Source organism: Vipera berus (genome assembly GCF_964194415.1).
Source record: "Vipera berus genome assembly, chromosome: 3".
Classification (NCBI taxonomy): domain Eukaryota; kingdom Metazoa; phylum Chordata; class Lepidosauria; order Squamata; family Viperidae; genus Vipera; species Vipera berus.
Window position 1 is genome coordinate 37,394,617 of NC_138204.1, and position 17,100 is coordinate 37,411,716.

Sequence of the window (17,100 nt, forward strand, 5' to 3'; positions counted from 1 at the left end):
TCATAAAGAAAAATGGCAGCATCTGCTCACGTGAATATATCCGTGTTATCTGCTCGATGCGACACGCGCACATCCAAGACGGCGAGGAAGGAGTTACAGACGGATTCTGAAGACCGCAGCCAAAGCCGCGGCATGACAACAAGCCTAACTTATTTTGCTGGGAAGGCGCCTCAAGTTTCGTTTGTTCATTTGGTTTTGTTTTTGCCGAAGGGAACTCTGACGGCATATTTCAGCCATCTGTTGCCAGACATTCTTCCTTCCCGGCCGCCCGTGGGTGAATGGCTGGGTGTAACACATGCCCCAAAGCGCCCGGCAAGCCAGCCACAACGATCCAAAGTAGCGCCCACGTGTACTGGGTGGTGATGGAAGGGGGGGGGGGCAGAGACAAGGGGGCGGAGTTAAATATTAGGCGAAGAAGGGCAGGGCTTGGCGTCGGAGCGACGGAGGCACTAGCCAATAGGGCCCTGCCCAAATGTGTCAACTTCGGAAAGCGGCTCTTACTAGGTGCTTGCGAAGTTGCCAGTGGCGGCAGCGGCGGCAGAAGCCAGAAAGGGATCTCAGCGGGAGCGCAGGAGCGATGGAAGCCGGTGAGTGGGGAAACATGGGAATTGGCCTGCCATTGAGCCTCCTGTTTAACTCGAGGGGTTGTTTGTCTAACTCGGAGGGAGGACTTTCTGGCTTTTTTTCCAGAGACTTGGCGGGGCATTTGAGACCGATGCTTCTGGTGGAGAGAGCAGGCTTGAGATCCAGGCTCTGCTTTGGACTTTGGTGCAAACGCTCCTGCGACGCTCAAACTCGAGTGACCCTCCGTTGTTTGCGGAGAGAGTTTAGTTGATCCCCTCCTTGCCCATGGGCAGGGGTAGGCAACCTCGGCTCTTTTATGACTCATGGACTTCAACTCCCAGAATTCCTCAGCTGACTGAGGAATTCTGGGAGTTGAAGTCCATGAGTCATAAAAGAGCCGAGGTTGCCTACCCCTGCCCATGGGGATCTTTCATTAGGAGAAACGAGGCACCTTAGAGAAACTTCTTCGACCCTCAGTCCTGAAGAAGGCCAAGGAATGGCAAATCCTGCTTGAGCACGCCTAACTTCTCAAAACGCGAAAACAGAATGGTAAACTCCTGCTCATAGAATAGCTGGTGGGTGGGCGGAAGATTCTTGAAGCTTGAGGCAGATCCTCCTTTCTGAGTTTGTTTTTCCTGTAGTTCATCTTAAATAATAACCTGCATAAAAGGATGCCTGGTTGATGCTTTATAATAAGACAGGGGCTAATTAGTCTACCTGAAAAAGTCGTTCTTCCCAGAACTCTTGATTAAATGAATGAATTCCATCCACAAGATGGGGGTGATGGTCACTGGTGTAAAAGGCAAACGAAAAAGTTAAGTTAATTCACCCGAGAAAAAAAAGCTTCTAATCACCAATAGTTGTGGTAACTACATTTATCCTCCATGAGGTGGCAATGCCAATTTCTCAAGCAAAAGAGCAGGCAGCAGTGTTGATTTCCAACTGGCTTCTAGTTGCTACTGATCCAGTAGGATTCTTTGAGATGGTATAGGTTCTGACTAAAAGGCCTCCAAAGTCCCTTCCAGCTGTATTCTATTCTATCCTTTTTATCTGTTGTAGTGACAATTAATAGTATTGGTTGAGGCTTCAAGTCTTACCTATTTTGGTGTTAAATAAGAAAATGATGTTGAATGATTGCTCTGACTGTCCATCACAGCCAGGAGCAATTTTGGAGTTTTTTGTGCTTATTTGTTTTGTGTTGAGTCTTGTATGGTTTTTTTGTGCTTATTTGTTTTGTGTTGAGTCTTGTATGGGAAGCTTGCTGATCTTAAACAATCTCTATTTATGTGACAAATAATTTGATGGGGTGATGGTGGTCGTGACTGTAGACTGTACAGTGTGCCTTCTTACTTTTGATACAGTCCTGAACTAGGAAGGCAGCTGCTTGCACACATGCTGTCAGTGAAATAAGATTCAGTGGCCACAACATCTTGTTGCTGTCAAAGCAATCTGTTCTTCAAACCTGCTTCTGTGTTTACCAAAATATTACTGGGTCTGTATTGATATTTGAATCTCAGGGGGTTAGGATTTTAAAAACATATTTGGATTTAAATGGTAAGTAGGAAATCTAATGCACAAAGCTAAAACTCAGAATAGAAGAGTTCAAGTCACAAAAATATTCCCTGAAATAAAATTGTTGATGACTTTTGGGAAATATATGCCACTCGGATTAACAGACAGTGAGTGGCAACTTTCTGGAAGAAAGTAAGGACAGCATTATATGCTCTTAAGAACTGTGTTTGCAAATTTCAAAGGTTTGTGTTGGAGAAGAGTCAAAGGGTCTGGTTAGCTGAATTTTCCCCCTGCAATGTTTTGAAGCAGTTTCACAGCACTACCAGGAAATGGTGTAATGGTGTTCTGTGACCTTTTATTATATTTAGGAGAGAAGGACAATGGTGCTTTTCCTAGTAGAGAAACAAAGGGAAAATGTTGGCTAAGGAGTTTTGAATAATGCCATAACAGCCTCTGTGGGATCAAAAGGGACTGTAATTGTATTGAATTGTAAGATTCCTGAATTTGCTGACAAGTGAGTTAAGAACCTAAATTTTGGCTTTATATCCTAATACAGGGTTTAGCACACTTAAAAGTTTATGTTATGTGGTATTTCATATAACACCAAGATTCACCAACTAGAATCTTATAAATTTAAATGACCGTACATTTTATTTTAATTTTCAGCATTGGACAGACTTCTCAATCTTTTCCTATAATATAAAATTTGATTAGTGGATATAAAATTTATGGAGATAAGTAATGGTTTATTATTTTCTTTGTTTAGTAAAAAAAAGAGCCAGAAATCCTTGTTCATCTATTGCAAACTGCTAAGAAATTTATTGGTATATCCCAATCTACCTTCTGTTCATTCTGCACAACTGAAAAGGAAAAATAAATACAAGGAATTGTTGCTCTCTGTATTGTCCTGTTAAAAAGGGAAGCTCAAATAACAGAAAAAGCACTTTCTTGGGCTTGATGCCTGTTTATAAGAAGAATGTTTGTTTCCTGATTTTATACACACACAAAACGTTTTTCTACTTCATTTGACCATTCAAAACATAATAAATTTTTGGATTAAGAATAAAGTTTCTTCAGCTTTGTTGGCACTGAAATGGTTTGGATTGTTGCATTTTTTTCAGGAAAATATTTTTAAAATAAAATTCAGTGTGTAATATCTAGTCATGTTGTAAGTATCAGGAACACTAAGTCAACATCGATTTTAATCCTAACTTCTACCTGTTGTGTCCATTATTTTGCATGAGAAACAAAATAAGCCAAACTTTGGGGTTAATAATAACTGTTTGAGGGATCATTAAGAATAGTGAGATTCTGTCCCTCTTTGAGGGAGTCAGTAGCGACTGAAACAGTTCCCTGTGGATGCCTGAAACTAATACATCTTGAAACATCCTTCACAACTAGACAACTTTAGCAATATGTGTTTGTGTGGTGGGTGATACCTGTATAGCTGGTTTGCCACTCTCACTGGGTTATAATTTTTTTTTTATCATCCAAGGAGATGAATCGCAAAGCTGCTTTTTCTATAAAACATGCCTGAACAGCCACTTGGTTTCACTTTTCCAATTAACCGCATTTTCCAGTTGAGTGGCTGTAGTTTCTCCTTTTTAAGTTCCTTTAGAACAGAGAAAGGTTATAGATCTTGATCTAGAGGAATTTTAAAAATGGGACTCCAAGTGAGAGTGGTCTCTGAGCTTGGTTGTTTTCTTGAAGATGTTTCATTACCCAAAACAGGTAACATCATCAGTGCTAAAAAACAAGAGTAAGAGTTTTCTAAGGAAACTCTTCTATCCTTGACAAAGTGTAACTCACATTTAGTGAATATCACTGAATTCTGAATTTCCATAGGATTTGATATTTCAGAGATATTTTGCCACATAATAGATTTTTAAGATTAATCCTTCTAATTTATGTATATGTACTAGATTCCCACACTGTATGAAGTCATAATCTTGTTTGCTGATTTAGATTATTGTGTGAGCCCAGACAGTGATGACTTGTAAGTTGTTGCTTATTAGTTTCTGCATTAATATTCAATGACCTTCTAGTTATCACAGATTATAATTAAATGTAGAATCTAGAGAGCCAGTTTTGTGTAGTGGTTAAGGCATGGGTTAGGACGCTGAGCTTGTCAATCAGAAGGTCGGCAGTTTGGTGGGTTGAATCCCGAGTGCCATGCAACAGAGTGAGCGCCTGTTACTCGTCCCAGCTTCTGCCAACCTAGCAGTTCGAAAGCACGTAAAAATGCAAGTAGAAAAATAGGGACCACTACAGTGGGAAGGTAACAGCGTTCCGTGCGCCTTTGGCGTCTAGTCATGCCGGCCACATGACCACGGAGATGTCCTCGGACAAGCGCTGGCTCTTCGGCTTTGAAACGGAGATGAGCACCGGCCCCTAGAGTCAGAAACGACTAGCACGCATGTGCGGGGGAACCTTTACCTTTACCTTTAGGCACAAAACCAGTTGGGTGATCTTCAGCTAGTCCCTCTCACTCAGCCCTAGGAAGGAAGCAATGGCAAACCACTGAACAACGTTGCCAAGAAAACTGCAAGGTATTGTCCAGGCAACCTCCAAGAATTGGACATGATTAAATAGAGGGAAAAAAGATTAATTGTGCAAGCATTTATTTGGTATGTTAAAAGAATATTTAAGATAAGTTATCTATTTGATATGTGTGTGAAAAGACTTACCCTCGACATTCTTTATGTATGTTTTCACAATGTGGTATATCAGGTTTGCCAATTGGTCCCATGAACTGTGCTTCACTTCTTGACTTATCTGTGATATTGCGATGAAAGAACTTGTAATCTTGTATTTTTTCTTTTTCCCCCCCACCTTGGCAAATCCTTCTGAGAAGTCTGGCCTTTTCAGTCCTGTTTCCTGCACTGTATCCTGTATGCCTGTTTGAAAGAGTTACATGGAGAACTTTGGAAACTTTTTCAATAAGGCTGCAAAACCATGTGTGAGAATGATCTTGGGAGACCGGAGGAAGAGCCACAAACTAGACAACTGGCATTTAAAGATATCTCAGCCCACAGAGGAGGCAGGGGAAGCAGAAGGAACCTTCCCTAGTTTTCCAGAGAGTAAAAGGAGACGATAGGGAAACGTTTCTGTTACTGTAACCATACAATAAAGATAAGAGTTAGTATTCATAGTTGTGTTCTAGTTTAGACTACCTCAAAGGGCTAAATTGGTCTTTGGCTTTGATGGTCTTCTTGTAAACTGCTGCACCCCATAGGGCAATTGATGACAAATAGGATAGAGGTAGAATTCGTAGGAATGAACTTCTTGTAATCCCACATTTCTGAACAATGTAGAGGGGATGTCTGAGGTTGGATGGCACTCCTTTTCTGGAAGCACCAGTTCTTTGGAACAGCTTCCTGATGATGGAGATCAGGTTGGTTCCTCCTTTTGGAGTTTTGGAAATGTTTAAAAGCTGAGTTGCTTTGGAGGGCCTTTCCTTCCATTTACTGTATACCTGATGCCACCTTGTTTTCTGTTTCTTGTTCTATTATTTGTTCTTATTGTTTTTGATCATTATGTTTCTGTATGGGTTCCTTTCTGGTTATCAACACAGGTGTTACAATTGGATTGATTGGTTTTAACTGTATTGCATATGTTTTAATTTTTGTTTAGACAGCTTGTAAGATGTTAAGAGTTGTTAGAGTATGGCAGGGTGGAAGTAAAATAAATAAGTATATTTTTTTCCTTTACAATTTAACATGTGCATCCATGGGTGAACACAGTAAATGCAAAGCCTTAACTCCAGAAAATTCTGAACCATGATAGCTTATCCAGATATCTGCCTTCTAGAATCTATCGCCACTTCCAGGTAGACCTTGACTTATGACCACAAATGATCCCAGAATCTTCGGTCATGCATAAAGCGATCATGAAGTGAGATATTGCATGACCGTATTGTCTACAACTGCAATCCCAGCTCTCCCAATTGTGGTCATTAAGTGATTGCACCATTCATTAAGAAGAGCACAGAGGTGCCTCCGTGCTAGCTAGTCTCCTGAGCAATTTCATTTGTTTTCATTTGTTCTAAAAAGCTAGAAATCTAGTGAATGCAATCATTCCGAAGACTAGAAAAAGGCTCTTTCTAGCCTTCCAAACAATCACAAGACCTGGCTCTATTCTTGGGAGGCTGTTTCTTAAAATTGTGCAGTCTGGAAAAGGAGCCTTCTGATCGATCATGAAAATAGTGCTTGCTTGCAGAATGGCGCGATTTGACCTTCATAGGAAAGGCATGCTTCGCATTGACTGGACATGCCCATCAGCTGCAGTAAAATGCAAAGGTAGGTGGAGTAATTTTCATGTAACTAGTTGAGGCCTTTCAAGTTTGGTGGAGGGAGGAACTGTTCAGTGGAGAGAGATGGAAGGATGGGGCCAGTTGTGGTCAGTTGTAATGGGGAGGGGGGGAGAATGCCAAGTGCCCAAATTTTCATCATGTGACCATGGGGGTACAGGATGTAAGTCCCTTTGTTCAGCATTGTTGTAATTTTGAACAGTAGTTGAAAAAAAATGTTGTTTTTTTTTGACTTGCATTCTCCCTTTCTGGCCAAACAGCTGAACTTGTTTTAAAGTGTAACATATCTGATGGTCCTCACATTAAGGGAAGCTAATGTTTACCATTCACATTTATGTGCACAGAAAGAAATAAGCAAAAACCCTAGCTTTTATTTTATGAAATAAATATAATTGCATTGTGTACAGTACTTACAGATTGCATGAAAAAAGCTTTGGAGTGTACTCTTGGGTAAAATCAAGATGATAGTTACAAACTAATTTATTTACAGATAGACATTGACTTATTACCATTTGTGTAGCAACCATTCAAAGTTATGTCACTGATAAAACAACTGTCCTTGCACTTACAGCTATCACAGCTCGCCCACAGTCTCGTGATCAAAATTCGGGCACTTGGCAAGCAAGGTGTATTATTTGTGCATTATTTAGCACAGTTACAGCATTTCAGGGTCGTGTAGTTGACCTTCCCAGCCAGCTTCTGACAAGCAAAGACAATGAGGAAGGATTCGCTTAACAGCTGCATGATTCACTTAACTGTAGTGATTTGCCTGGCAAAAAAGGTCATAAAACACTTTTAACAACCACCTTGCTTAGCAGTGGGAATTTTGTCCCAATTTGTGGTTATAATTTGAAGACCATCTGTAATTGTTTATAACAAATAGGATACACATGACTTGTAAAATAGTTTTTTTAAAAAGGCCTTTTCAGTTTTGTTCAGTTATGTTGCAGCCCTATATTCTAGTGCTCAAAGGAACGACAGGCACTCAAAGCTGTGTGTTGTGATTCAGTGTCAGCCTGTAAGACTTTTATCATTTTGGAACTGTAAATAAATTTGGGTTGGGTTTTTTCCAGCCTATTGATTTGTCAAAAGGAAAAAGGGGTTGTCCCTGTCACACAAACAGGGCCGGTCATAGGCTGGAACAGAACACTGTGTAAGATGCTAGATGTGTAAACTTCTTCCATTGTCCCAGATGTGTAAAATGCTCCCATTGTACAGGGCTTAGCTACCCGATACCTTCCAGTTATTTTGGTCCACGAAAGGCTCTAATCAGAAGGTCTAGTGGTCAGGAGTTGTGGGGATCAAAGGATTTATTTTATTTTATTTTATTTTCACATTTTATTATTTAAAACTTTGGACAAGGTGTTAACGGTTTGTCATTCCTTCTTGTCTTACATTATTTTTGTGTTTTATATACATATATACACTTTATGTACATATCAAAGGATTTAGAGGGCCCTGGTTGTCCACCCCAAATCTGTTGTGCTGTGTGCTCCCCAGGAAACCCAGCCCTACCAGTCTATATTTATGTAGATTGCAAGAAATTGTTTCCCCAGTGCTTCCCCTCTGCTGCTTTGTGTCAGTTGTGAATCTCTAGGCTCTTTGCCAGAGTTTTAGCCTGTATTTGCCCTGGCCTCCAGATAGGAGGAAAAGGGTGTTGGCTACCAGGGTTGCTGGATAGTCCTGTTCACATCACAGTGCAGAGAAGAAGGGAAGTCGCCTGACATGGTTTTCCTCTTCCTGGACACTCATTGCAGAATGACCAGGGAAAACACAATTGCACTCCGTTACATCTTTGGCTGCTGGTCAGAAATAAGTTTTTCTGTGGGTATTTATTTGAATAGCAGTGGTGGAGACTAGCTTTGTAGTAATTTGGTTTACACATTGTGCTTAGTTGTGTTGTTTACTTGATTTTATCATGTGTGTTGTGGACCCAGGGATTGTTGTGTGTCAGCAGTGAATTATTTCTCACATGCTGTGCATCCTCAGGCTTGTGGTTTGTTCAATAAAATATGGTTCTATGCAGTGTATACATTCAGTTTGTGTTTGCATGGAGCCTGAGTCTTCAGCAGATGACATGAGTGGGTTCCTAGAGCAGCCTAAGTTGAATTGCAATTGGCTAGTTTGTGATGCACTCTGCTGTGTAAACATAAACATGGTCTGGTGTTTCAGGTCTTTGCTTTTCTGCAATATTTTTGGATTGCTTCCGGAATTAGCTTTTTCTGTATCCCACTTTTTTTTTTCCTGATTGTGCTATTTCTCTGCTTGCTATGTGATGGAAGCACATTTTTAAGAAAGCCTTATATTACGGAACCAATCAGTTCATCTTTGTTGCTGGCTCTGTTATAAAGCCAACTGCTGCAGTGAAACTCTGGGCTATCTCACAGTTGGTGCCATGGTTACCCATGAGGCACACTATTTTCTAACAAAAGCCTTGGCTTTGTCCTGCAATTGAGGAAAAGTTAGAATGCCCCCAATGAGCCAGTGCTAAGGGCACTTAGGTCTCTTTTCCGGTCCCTGTGGTAGTTGCAGGCAAATGTCCATCCTGTTCTAGGTTTAGCCAGAGAAAGGTTGAGTTGGCTATTCCTGCCTCTAAGCTAGTGATCTACTTTTAAGAAGCAAGAGTCATGTTTGTTTTTAGTTCCCATAGAAGAGAGAAATGAGCCATTAACCACATAGACCTTAATGTTGATCACAAATTAATGGTATCTAAGTTGTTTTCTCAATGGGAAGTGGTGCTTCTTGCCCAAAGTTTTGTATTAGAATCCTGATGAGATATGGTGTGCTACTACTGAATGTGCAGTTGTTCTGTGAACTCTGAAGGGCAATTAATTTTATTTTGGTTACAACTGGTTGAAATTTTGTCACATAGGAGTGTTTGTCACTCTCTCACAGTGGTCCTGAATTTGCAACTCTTTTCCTAACAGAGTCAACTTTTTCTTATTGCTGCATTTCCATTCTGTCCTAAGAAAACCTTAATCTTTTTGCTGACATCATTCAAATGTTGAAGGTACCATATTTTGGGAGAGAAAAGAGAAGAAGATGATAATGCTGTCTGAAGCACATGGATCAAGTTTTTGGAAGATTTTGCCAACTCAGATCTCTTCTTCCTCTTCTCTCTCCTTGCCTGCCACAGTTCCTAGATGAATCGCCATGAACAGTAAATTACAGTAAATACAGTAAACTGTATTCTGTTGCATATAGTTGTATGGCCAGAGATGATAGATAGATAGATAGATAGATAGACAGACAGACAGACAGACAGACAGATAGATCTCCTCTGTCTGATAATTTTACAGAAGAGATTTGAAGAGTACACTATAGTTTTTATTATGATTGATTCTGTGGCTGGGTTTGCACAATATGTAGAGTTGAAATGTGGTTGGCTAGTTACAGCTCAGTGTAATAGGCAAAAAAATGTAATGAGTTTCTGAGTTCCATGTGCTGACTCAAGCAACTATAGTAGTTAATTCAGCGATCCTGGGTTACTGTATTGCATGAACACAGTCACTGTGCCATGGTATGACTCAAAGCACTTGCTAAAATCCAGTTCTGTACAGTATTCAGCATAGAGCATACTTAGGTAAAGGTAAAGGTTCCCCCGCACATGCGTGCTAGTTGTTTCCGACTCTAGGGGCCGGTGCTCATCTCCGTTTCAAAGCCGAAGAGCCAGCGCTTGTCCGAGGACCTCTCCGTGGTCATGTGGCCGGCATGACTAGACGCCAAAGGCGCACGGAACGCTGTTACCTTCCCACCGTAGTGGTCCCTATTTTTCTACTTGCATTTTTACGTGCTTTCGAACTGCTAGGTTGGCAGAAGCTGGGACGAGTAACAGGCGCTCACTCTGCTACACGGCACTCGGGATTTGACCCGCCAAACTGCCGACCTTCTGATCGACAAGCTCAGCGTCCTAACCCACTGAGCCACTGCGTCCCTAGAGCATACTTACCCATGGTCTATTTAATTCAGTTTCTGGATTCACATGATGCATGATAATCATTACAGATTGATATAACACAATGGATTAAAAAAATGATTAGCTAATGTTTGATTCTCTGTGTTGTACAGATACAGCTTATATCTTGTGAGACTTGTATTCAGGGTCAGTGAATTAACTACGCAATGTCTCTTTGAATGCAGTTGAAACTCCATAGTTCTTTTCATTCATTTCCCTTTGGCTACCATCAAAGAAACCCTGTGCAGCCCTTCCTTTAGGAATCCTGCTAAGAAGTTGTACTGATTTCTTTTTTTTTAAATAAAGAATTAGAAAGGACATTGTAGCGTGTTGGAATCCTTTCCATAGGGCAATAGGTTGGTGAAGAATGGAGAGTAGCCAAGAGGAAAAACAGTAAAAGCCTTGTTATGAAACTATTGCAGCTGGAGAACAAAGTTATGTACTTATTTCATTGATTTTCTCAGGATGCTGGTATAATTGATTTTTCTTCTTTCAACTTGTTCTGAGCAAGGAGGAAAACACGGGAGGAAAATAAATGTGAGATGTGTCCTTTGTTTTCTTCAGGAAAAGTGTTGCAGTATTTCAGGTAAAATGATGTTACTGGGACAGTTTTGTGCCTCTGAAAGCCAGCAAATCCTTCATTATGGGTTGATAGTAGTTGATGTCAGCTACTTGACAGAATAGGGGTTTGAAGGGTGATGAATTCTGGGGGAGGAACAGTGGGATTGGAGCCGAAACCAGCTCCAGCCTAATGCTGTGTCCTAGATGAATCACTCTTCCTGCTCCACACCTTTTCTGGAGATGAGTGAAACAGGGTGTTTCTAAGGGACTGTGTATTTACATATAGTAAATGATATTTTTAGATAAACTTCTTATTCCCTCTGGCAGATTATCTACATGAAGGAGTCATCACTGAAGGATCTCTGGATGCACATAGCTAGTTTGGCATTATGATGAAGTTGCTATTGAAATGTCTCCTAGTTTTCTTTGCTTTAATTCACAAGACAGTTAGTATAGATTAGAGAACCCTTGACATGCTCTGTCTTCTTTTCCACACTCAATATGCTAAAAATATAATTATATCAATATATCAACAGATTGGTAGTATCCACCACTGAGAATTTTCTGAGTGAATTAGGGAGAGAAGAATGATTGTGCTTTTGTTCTTATCTAAGCCATGTTTTTTACTCTGTTATCTCCTTTTTTGAATTTGCGTGATAATTACTACAAGTGTTGCTTATAGTTCAGTGAACTTATACAACAAATTGAACAAAGTAGCCAGCTTCATTTTAATCTTGCATGTTGTGCAAATGTCAAGAGTTTTCATGTATTTTCCTATTTGGGGGGGGGGAATTTCAGATCTTTATGGGTAGTAGTCGGTGTGGAATTGTTGCATCTTTTATTAAAAACTTGTGTTATTAAAAGTATCATCTCCCTTCACATTGCTATTTTGAGGACCTACATAGTTGTCTAATAGGGCAAATAACAGGTGGGCCAGATTTACACTTAAAAAACGGCATGTGAAGAAAAGGTTACCACTTGCCATGACATGATACCTGTTGTCTCTTCATATCAGATAGTTTTGAAAAGTACGGTATGTCTAGAGATTTGAATTCTAATAATAGATCTTCACTTTGTCATTCTATTTCCTTGCCATGTTGTTTTTTTAATTCTAAAATGATGCAAGTAACTGTTGCCTTGACTATTCCCTTTTGGTATAGTGCGGAAAGCATACACATAACCAGGGAGAACATAACAGAATCAGAGTTAAAAGGGGCTATTAAGTTTAACTCTCAGCTTAGCTCAGGAATCCAAATTAAACTTCCCTAACAAATGTCTATCCAGTCACTGCTTCAACTGAACCAGCAAAGAAAAACCAGCATTAAGTAATTGGCACTGTTAGGCTACTGTAAGAATTAGGAAGTTTCTGCTAAAATTTAATTGGAATATGCCTTCTTGCAACTCAGATCCCTTGTTTTATATCTTGTATTCTTGACAAATAGAAAAAACAGACCAGTCTTTTCTTAAAACATGAGTACTACATAGAGAACCCCCAAATTAACCAGCACTTATGGAGGGTGGGGTGAAGAGAAATGGCAAATAATCTACTTTGTTGAAAACTACATCATCGTCAACTCTAATGTTAGGCAGAGTTGACAATAAGGAGTGATTTTACATTCTCCCTCACAGATTTTTCTTTAAATCCTTCCCTGTTCCTATCACCAGAGGGGAAAATACGCTTACCATAATCTGAGGGAGATTCAGGCACAAAACCCAATCCTGGAGCCTCATGGGAAAGCTGGAAGATATTGGATCCGAGGGTTAGTTCTGCCTCAAGCTAGGACATCCTATTGGAGTGTTAACTGTTAGCGATAAATCTATGTCCACTGAATTTTCTCTAGGCATACCTGGGGGCCTCAATGCTGGCTGGATGAATCTCCTGCCCTACTGTCAAGTTTCTTCTCTGCTGTGAAGAAACTCCACCTAATCTAATTGCCCAAGAAGTTTGAGTTGGCTCTCCAAGTCCCAAAGATCATACTGTCTAGAATATTTTCTTTGACACTTGGTAACCCAAGGAAAATACTCCTGAACTATTATTAAGTGAAATGCTTTGTAACATACCGTAAATACAATAGATTCAGAAACTGAAATCATCATTTTCATGTTAGAATAAATTTAAATCAGCCAGAATAAAGATATTCCACATTTTTGTACACAGTTATATTAGGTTGGGACATTATTTTGGTTTGGTTTGGTTTTTTTAAGTCCAGCTCTCTTTATTGAGAGTAGAGGAATGGGGTTCTGTATTTTCCCAACAATCAAGGTTTGTCTGTATTAGAAAGCTTAAAAAATAGCAACATGAATGCATTTTTGTTTGCACTGCTACAAAACTAAGTTTTATGCCTGATTCCTTTTTTGCCTTTTTCTTAGCACAATGCACTCTTCATTCAGCCAGTTCCTTGTTCTTTAAACAATATTAGTCCCATGTCAGCACTATAACTTTGGCTGCGCAAATCCTTTGAAAGAACCGTTTCAGAACATGTAGGGGCCTGTGCAAAGCATTTTTTTAACTGGTGCCCCCAGCTATTTCTGCATGCACATGTATGTACACAATTACTTTACTCCACGTCCTTCCCAGCAAACTGGAAAGAACATGCATGCAGAGACAATAAGGAACAACATCCGAAGCAGCTTCACAAATCTGGAAAAAATGCAGCTAATTTAACAATTCAGAAAGATGTACTTTTGCACATTTCTCTTCATTCTGAAGTGCTTCTTAAAGCATTTGCACAGTCCTATTTTAAAAGATAACTTGGTCAAGTGATCTTTTGTGCAAGGACATGACATTTGTGTGCGTAGATTTAGTCTTAGGGGATTCAAATGAAGAACTAAAACGTCAGCTGGATTAAAATTTGGGGTTTCCAAATGATGAATTCAGACATGCTTCCTTGCATGTCTGAGGGGAACCTGCTGAAAAAAAAAATCCCATTAATTGAAGGGATGACAGCACTGTATCCTAGCTGTCAGGTTGCAGTAAGTACACTCCAGGATAAATTGATGCATGGTCTTCAAACATGAGTGTTTAATCTCACGTAGTTTAGGCAACTTATTTGTTTAACAATTCTTGTCTCTTGCAGCTTTTAAGAATCATCTCAGAAAATATTTTTGGTTCTCATTCTTGCCTGTGCTGGCAGAATTGTTTCATGATTTGGAAACAGCTGGAGCCAGCATTTTTGTTTTTTGACTCATCCATCTTTTGGATTTCATTCCACACTGGCAGCATATGTTTTAGCAGAATGCTCTTCTAGATTGGGACTACCCCCATGCCCCACTTTGAGAATTTTTCACTGTGTCATACTAGAATTGAATATTTATTTACTGCACAGGTAATTTGAAGTTGTGTGCAGCTATACAAACTAATAAAACCATGTAAAATTGCACACAAAAAAATCCTATAACAATAAGGGCAACACACTAAATAGCAGTATTTAATACAAAGCCTGACTAGATATGGGGGTCTTCAATTAATATTGAAGCTAAAAAAGCTAAGAAGAATTGGCATCAGCCATCTCTAAATAGGAAAGCTATTGCTTAGCTAGAAGACTTGTTTCTAGAATGGCCTCTATTTGATGGCCTTGGAGCAAATATTTGGCAAAAAATGCCCTGATTTAAATAAAAAATAGAAATATTTATTTCCTGCTCATCTCTGATTCTGATGAAACATTCGTTTTATTAACAGGAAGAGGTTTTAGGGATATGTGGTAAACACAGGTTTGAGAACCCCTTGATTTGAATAAATTGTTCTGGTTACTCTATTTTGCTATTTTATTATAGTACATACATTTGTATACTACCAACAAAAGGAATTATTTGTGTTTACCTGCAGTACATATATTTTGAGTAATGATTCTGTTATAAAAAGCTGTGGTTAGGAAAAGAATCAGAAGACAGACAAGTTTTTTTCTCTAACCTCTGGGTTGTCCCAAGTTACACTTGATGTATTCTTAAATGAAGTCATCTAACTATACATTGGGTAGAAGGTACATAGATTCAAGGTGCTGGTGATGACCTATAAAGCCCTAAATGGCATGGGTCTGGGTTATTTACGGGAGCACCTTTTGCCGGCGTTAACTTCCCATCATCCTGTGCGCTCCCACAGAGAGGGCCTCCTCAGGGTGCTGTCGGTCAGGGAATGTCGACTGGTGGCCCCCAGGGGGAGAGCATTCTCTGTGGGCGCGCCTGCCCTCTGGAATCAGCTTCCGGTTGAGCTCCAGATGGCTCCCGACCTTCGCTCCCGACCTGAAGACTTGGCTATTTGAACTTGCTGGCCTGGACTGAGGGACTGGGATTTTAGATTTTAAATTTTAAAAACTTTAAATTTTAGTATGTGTTTATTGTTTAGGGCTATTTGATTTAATCTCATTTTAATTTTTATACATTATGTGTTGTTTATAGTGTTTTAATTGCCCTGTACACCGCCCTGAGTCCTTTCGGAGAGGGGCGGTATATAAATCCAAATAAATAAATAAATAAATAAATAAATAAACAAATAAATAAATAAATAAATATAATTATCAAACGTTTTTTGACTGCATTGGTTGAAAAAAATCTACTACTATTGTACAAAATCTTGTCAATCTACACCCATGTATTATTCAGTTCCTCCTTAATGTCATTTCTGGATCAATTAAAATATAGGAGCAAAATCCTTTAGGGAAAGAGATACAAGTCTTAATATAAATTCTTCCTGAAGATATTTCTAAAAAGTAATTTAATCTTAATGCTATTGGTGACCTTTTTCAACTTCTTGCTGACTAAAACAGAAAGTTGCATTTCTAAGGCAAGTAGTCGGGTAAGATAGATGAGTTGTCTTCATTTTATACTCTATATTTTATTGTTAAAGAAATATCAGGCAACCCCCAGAGGTGCGATGTCACCTCTAGATTCCCTTTCTTCCTACCTTGACTCTTCCACTGGTGCAGGAGGCTGGTGATTTGAGGCTGCTAAAGGATTCAGGTGATTAGATTTTAATGCAATCTGTTGAACAGGGACAATGAATACCTTTGGAGGGCCCTTCAAATTCAGAATTGCTTTACATAAAATTGTTTTTCAACCTTAACAACTTTAAGATATGTGGACTACGACTCCCAGAATTCCTCAGCCAGCCATGCTGACTGGTTGATATAAATATATTGAATTTGGTACATACGTTTTCCCTGCAGAACTGAACTTCTGAAGAGGGTATCAAAACATTTAACTTTGTTTTCATTGTTGTATCTCAAATGGTAGGAAAACCTTTCTGATCTCAAATATTTAAGAAGACTCAAGACTGTATTTGGATAGGGAACATGAAAAGTGACTCAGTGCTCACAGGCAATCAATCTATTAACTCAGCAGGCTTCTTCAGATACAATCAAATCCCATGAGACAATTTGTACTGTGATGGTCGATACCTTTGTATTGCAATAGCCCTAGTTTATGCAGGCAAAAATACTTTCCCGGGGGGGGGGGCTTGACCTCAGCAATGAGGGGAACAGTGATATTCAATCATCTGGCAATCCTGTAGTTTTGGAACTCCTGGCTTCAGGAAATTAAATTAATCCCCGTTGAGAATTTGGAATGGAAAACATTTAAAATGTGTTTTGGTTTGCAGTGTTGGAAAGAGGTTAGAAAAAATGCCTGTCACGTGGTATGAACACTTTCCAACTGCCCTCTCTTCAGCAAAGAGATCAGGAAAAGTGCTCTCTTTTTTAAACCTGGCAATGCTGCAAAGGGAACTTTAAAGAAAAATAGAAATCCATCTCTGGAACAGTCTCCTGGGTTTGTTTTATTTTTTTTAAAAAAAGTTTTTTTTCTTATTACTGATGCCCAATAGCCAACCAAATTTCAAAGATAGGAAGTGTGCTTGATGCACCACCATATGTGCATCTCCTAAATGTATTTAGACAGTGTTTCTCAACCTTGGCAGCTTGAACATATGTGGACTTCAACTCCCAGAATTCCCCAGCCAGTTTTCCTTGGAATTCTGGGAGTTGAAGTGCACACACCTTCATGTTGCCAAGGTTGAGAAACACTGTACTTAGATATCTCAAGACTGGAAGCCAATGATCTTTTAAAAAAAAAATTCAGAGGGAGGTAAGGGAGAGAGGCTGGGCTCACACACCGTGCAAAGAAATAAAGTTTGTTATAACATGTTATGTGAATCCATCCAATATGATTTATTGGTTAATGTGTGGGGAGAAACCAGCCAGATAATTTT

At 39.5% G+C, this 17,100-nt stretch overlaps 1 protein-coding gene across 1 annotated transcript in view; it reads left to right on the forward strand.

Annotated features, from left to right (window-relative positions):
- The first annotated feature begins 1,099 nt into the window (after positions 1-1,099).
- The window catches only part of DENND2C (DENN domain containing 2C), a 67,654-nt gene continuing 51,653 nt past the window's right edge, over positions 1,100-17,100 (forward strand). The window contains exon 1 of the mRNA XM_081322386.1: positions 1,100-1,113. The gene's annotated coding sequence lies outside the window, so the exon portion shown is untranslated. The remainder of the gene's footprint in view (positions 1,114-17,100) is intronic.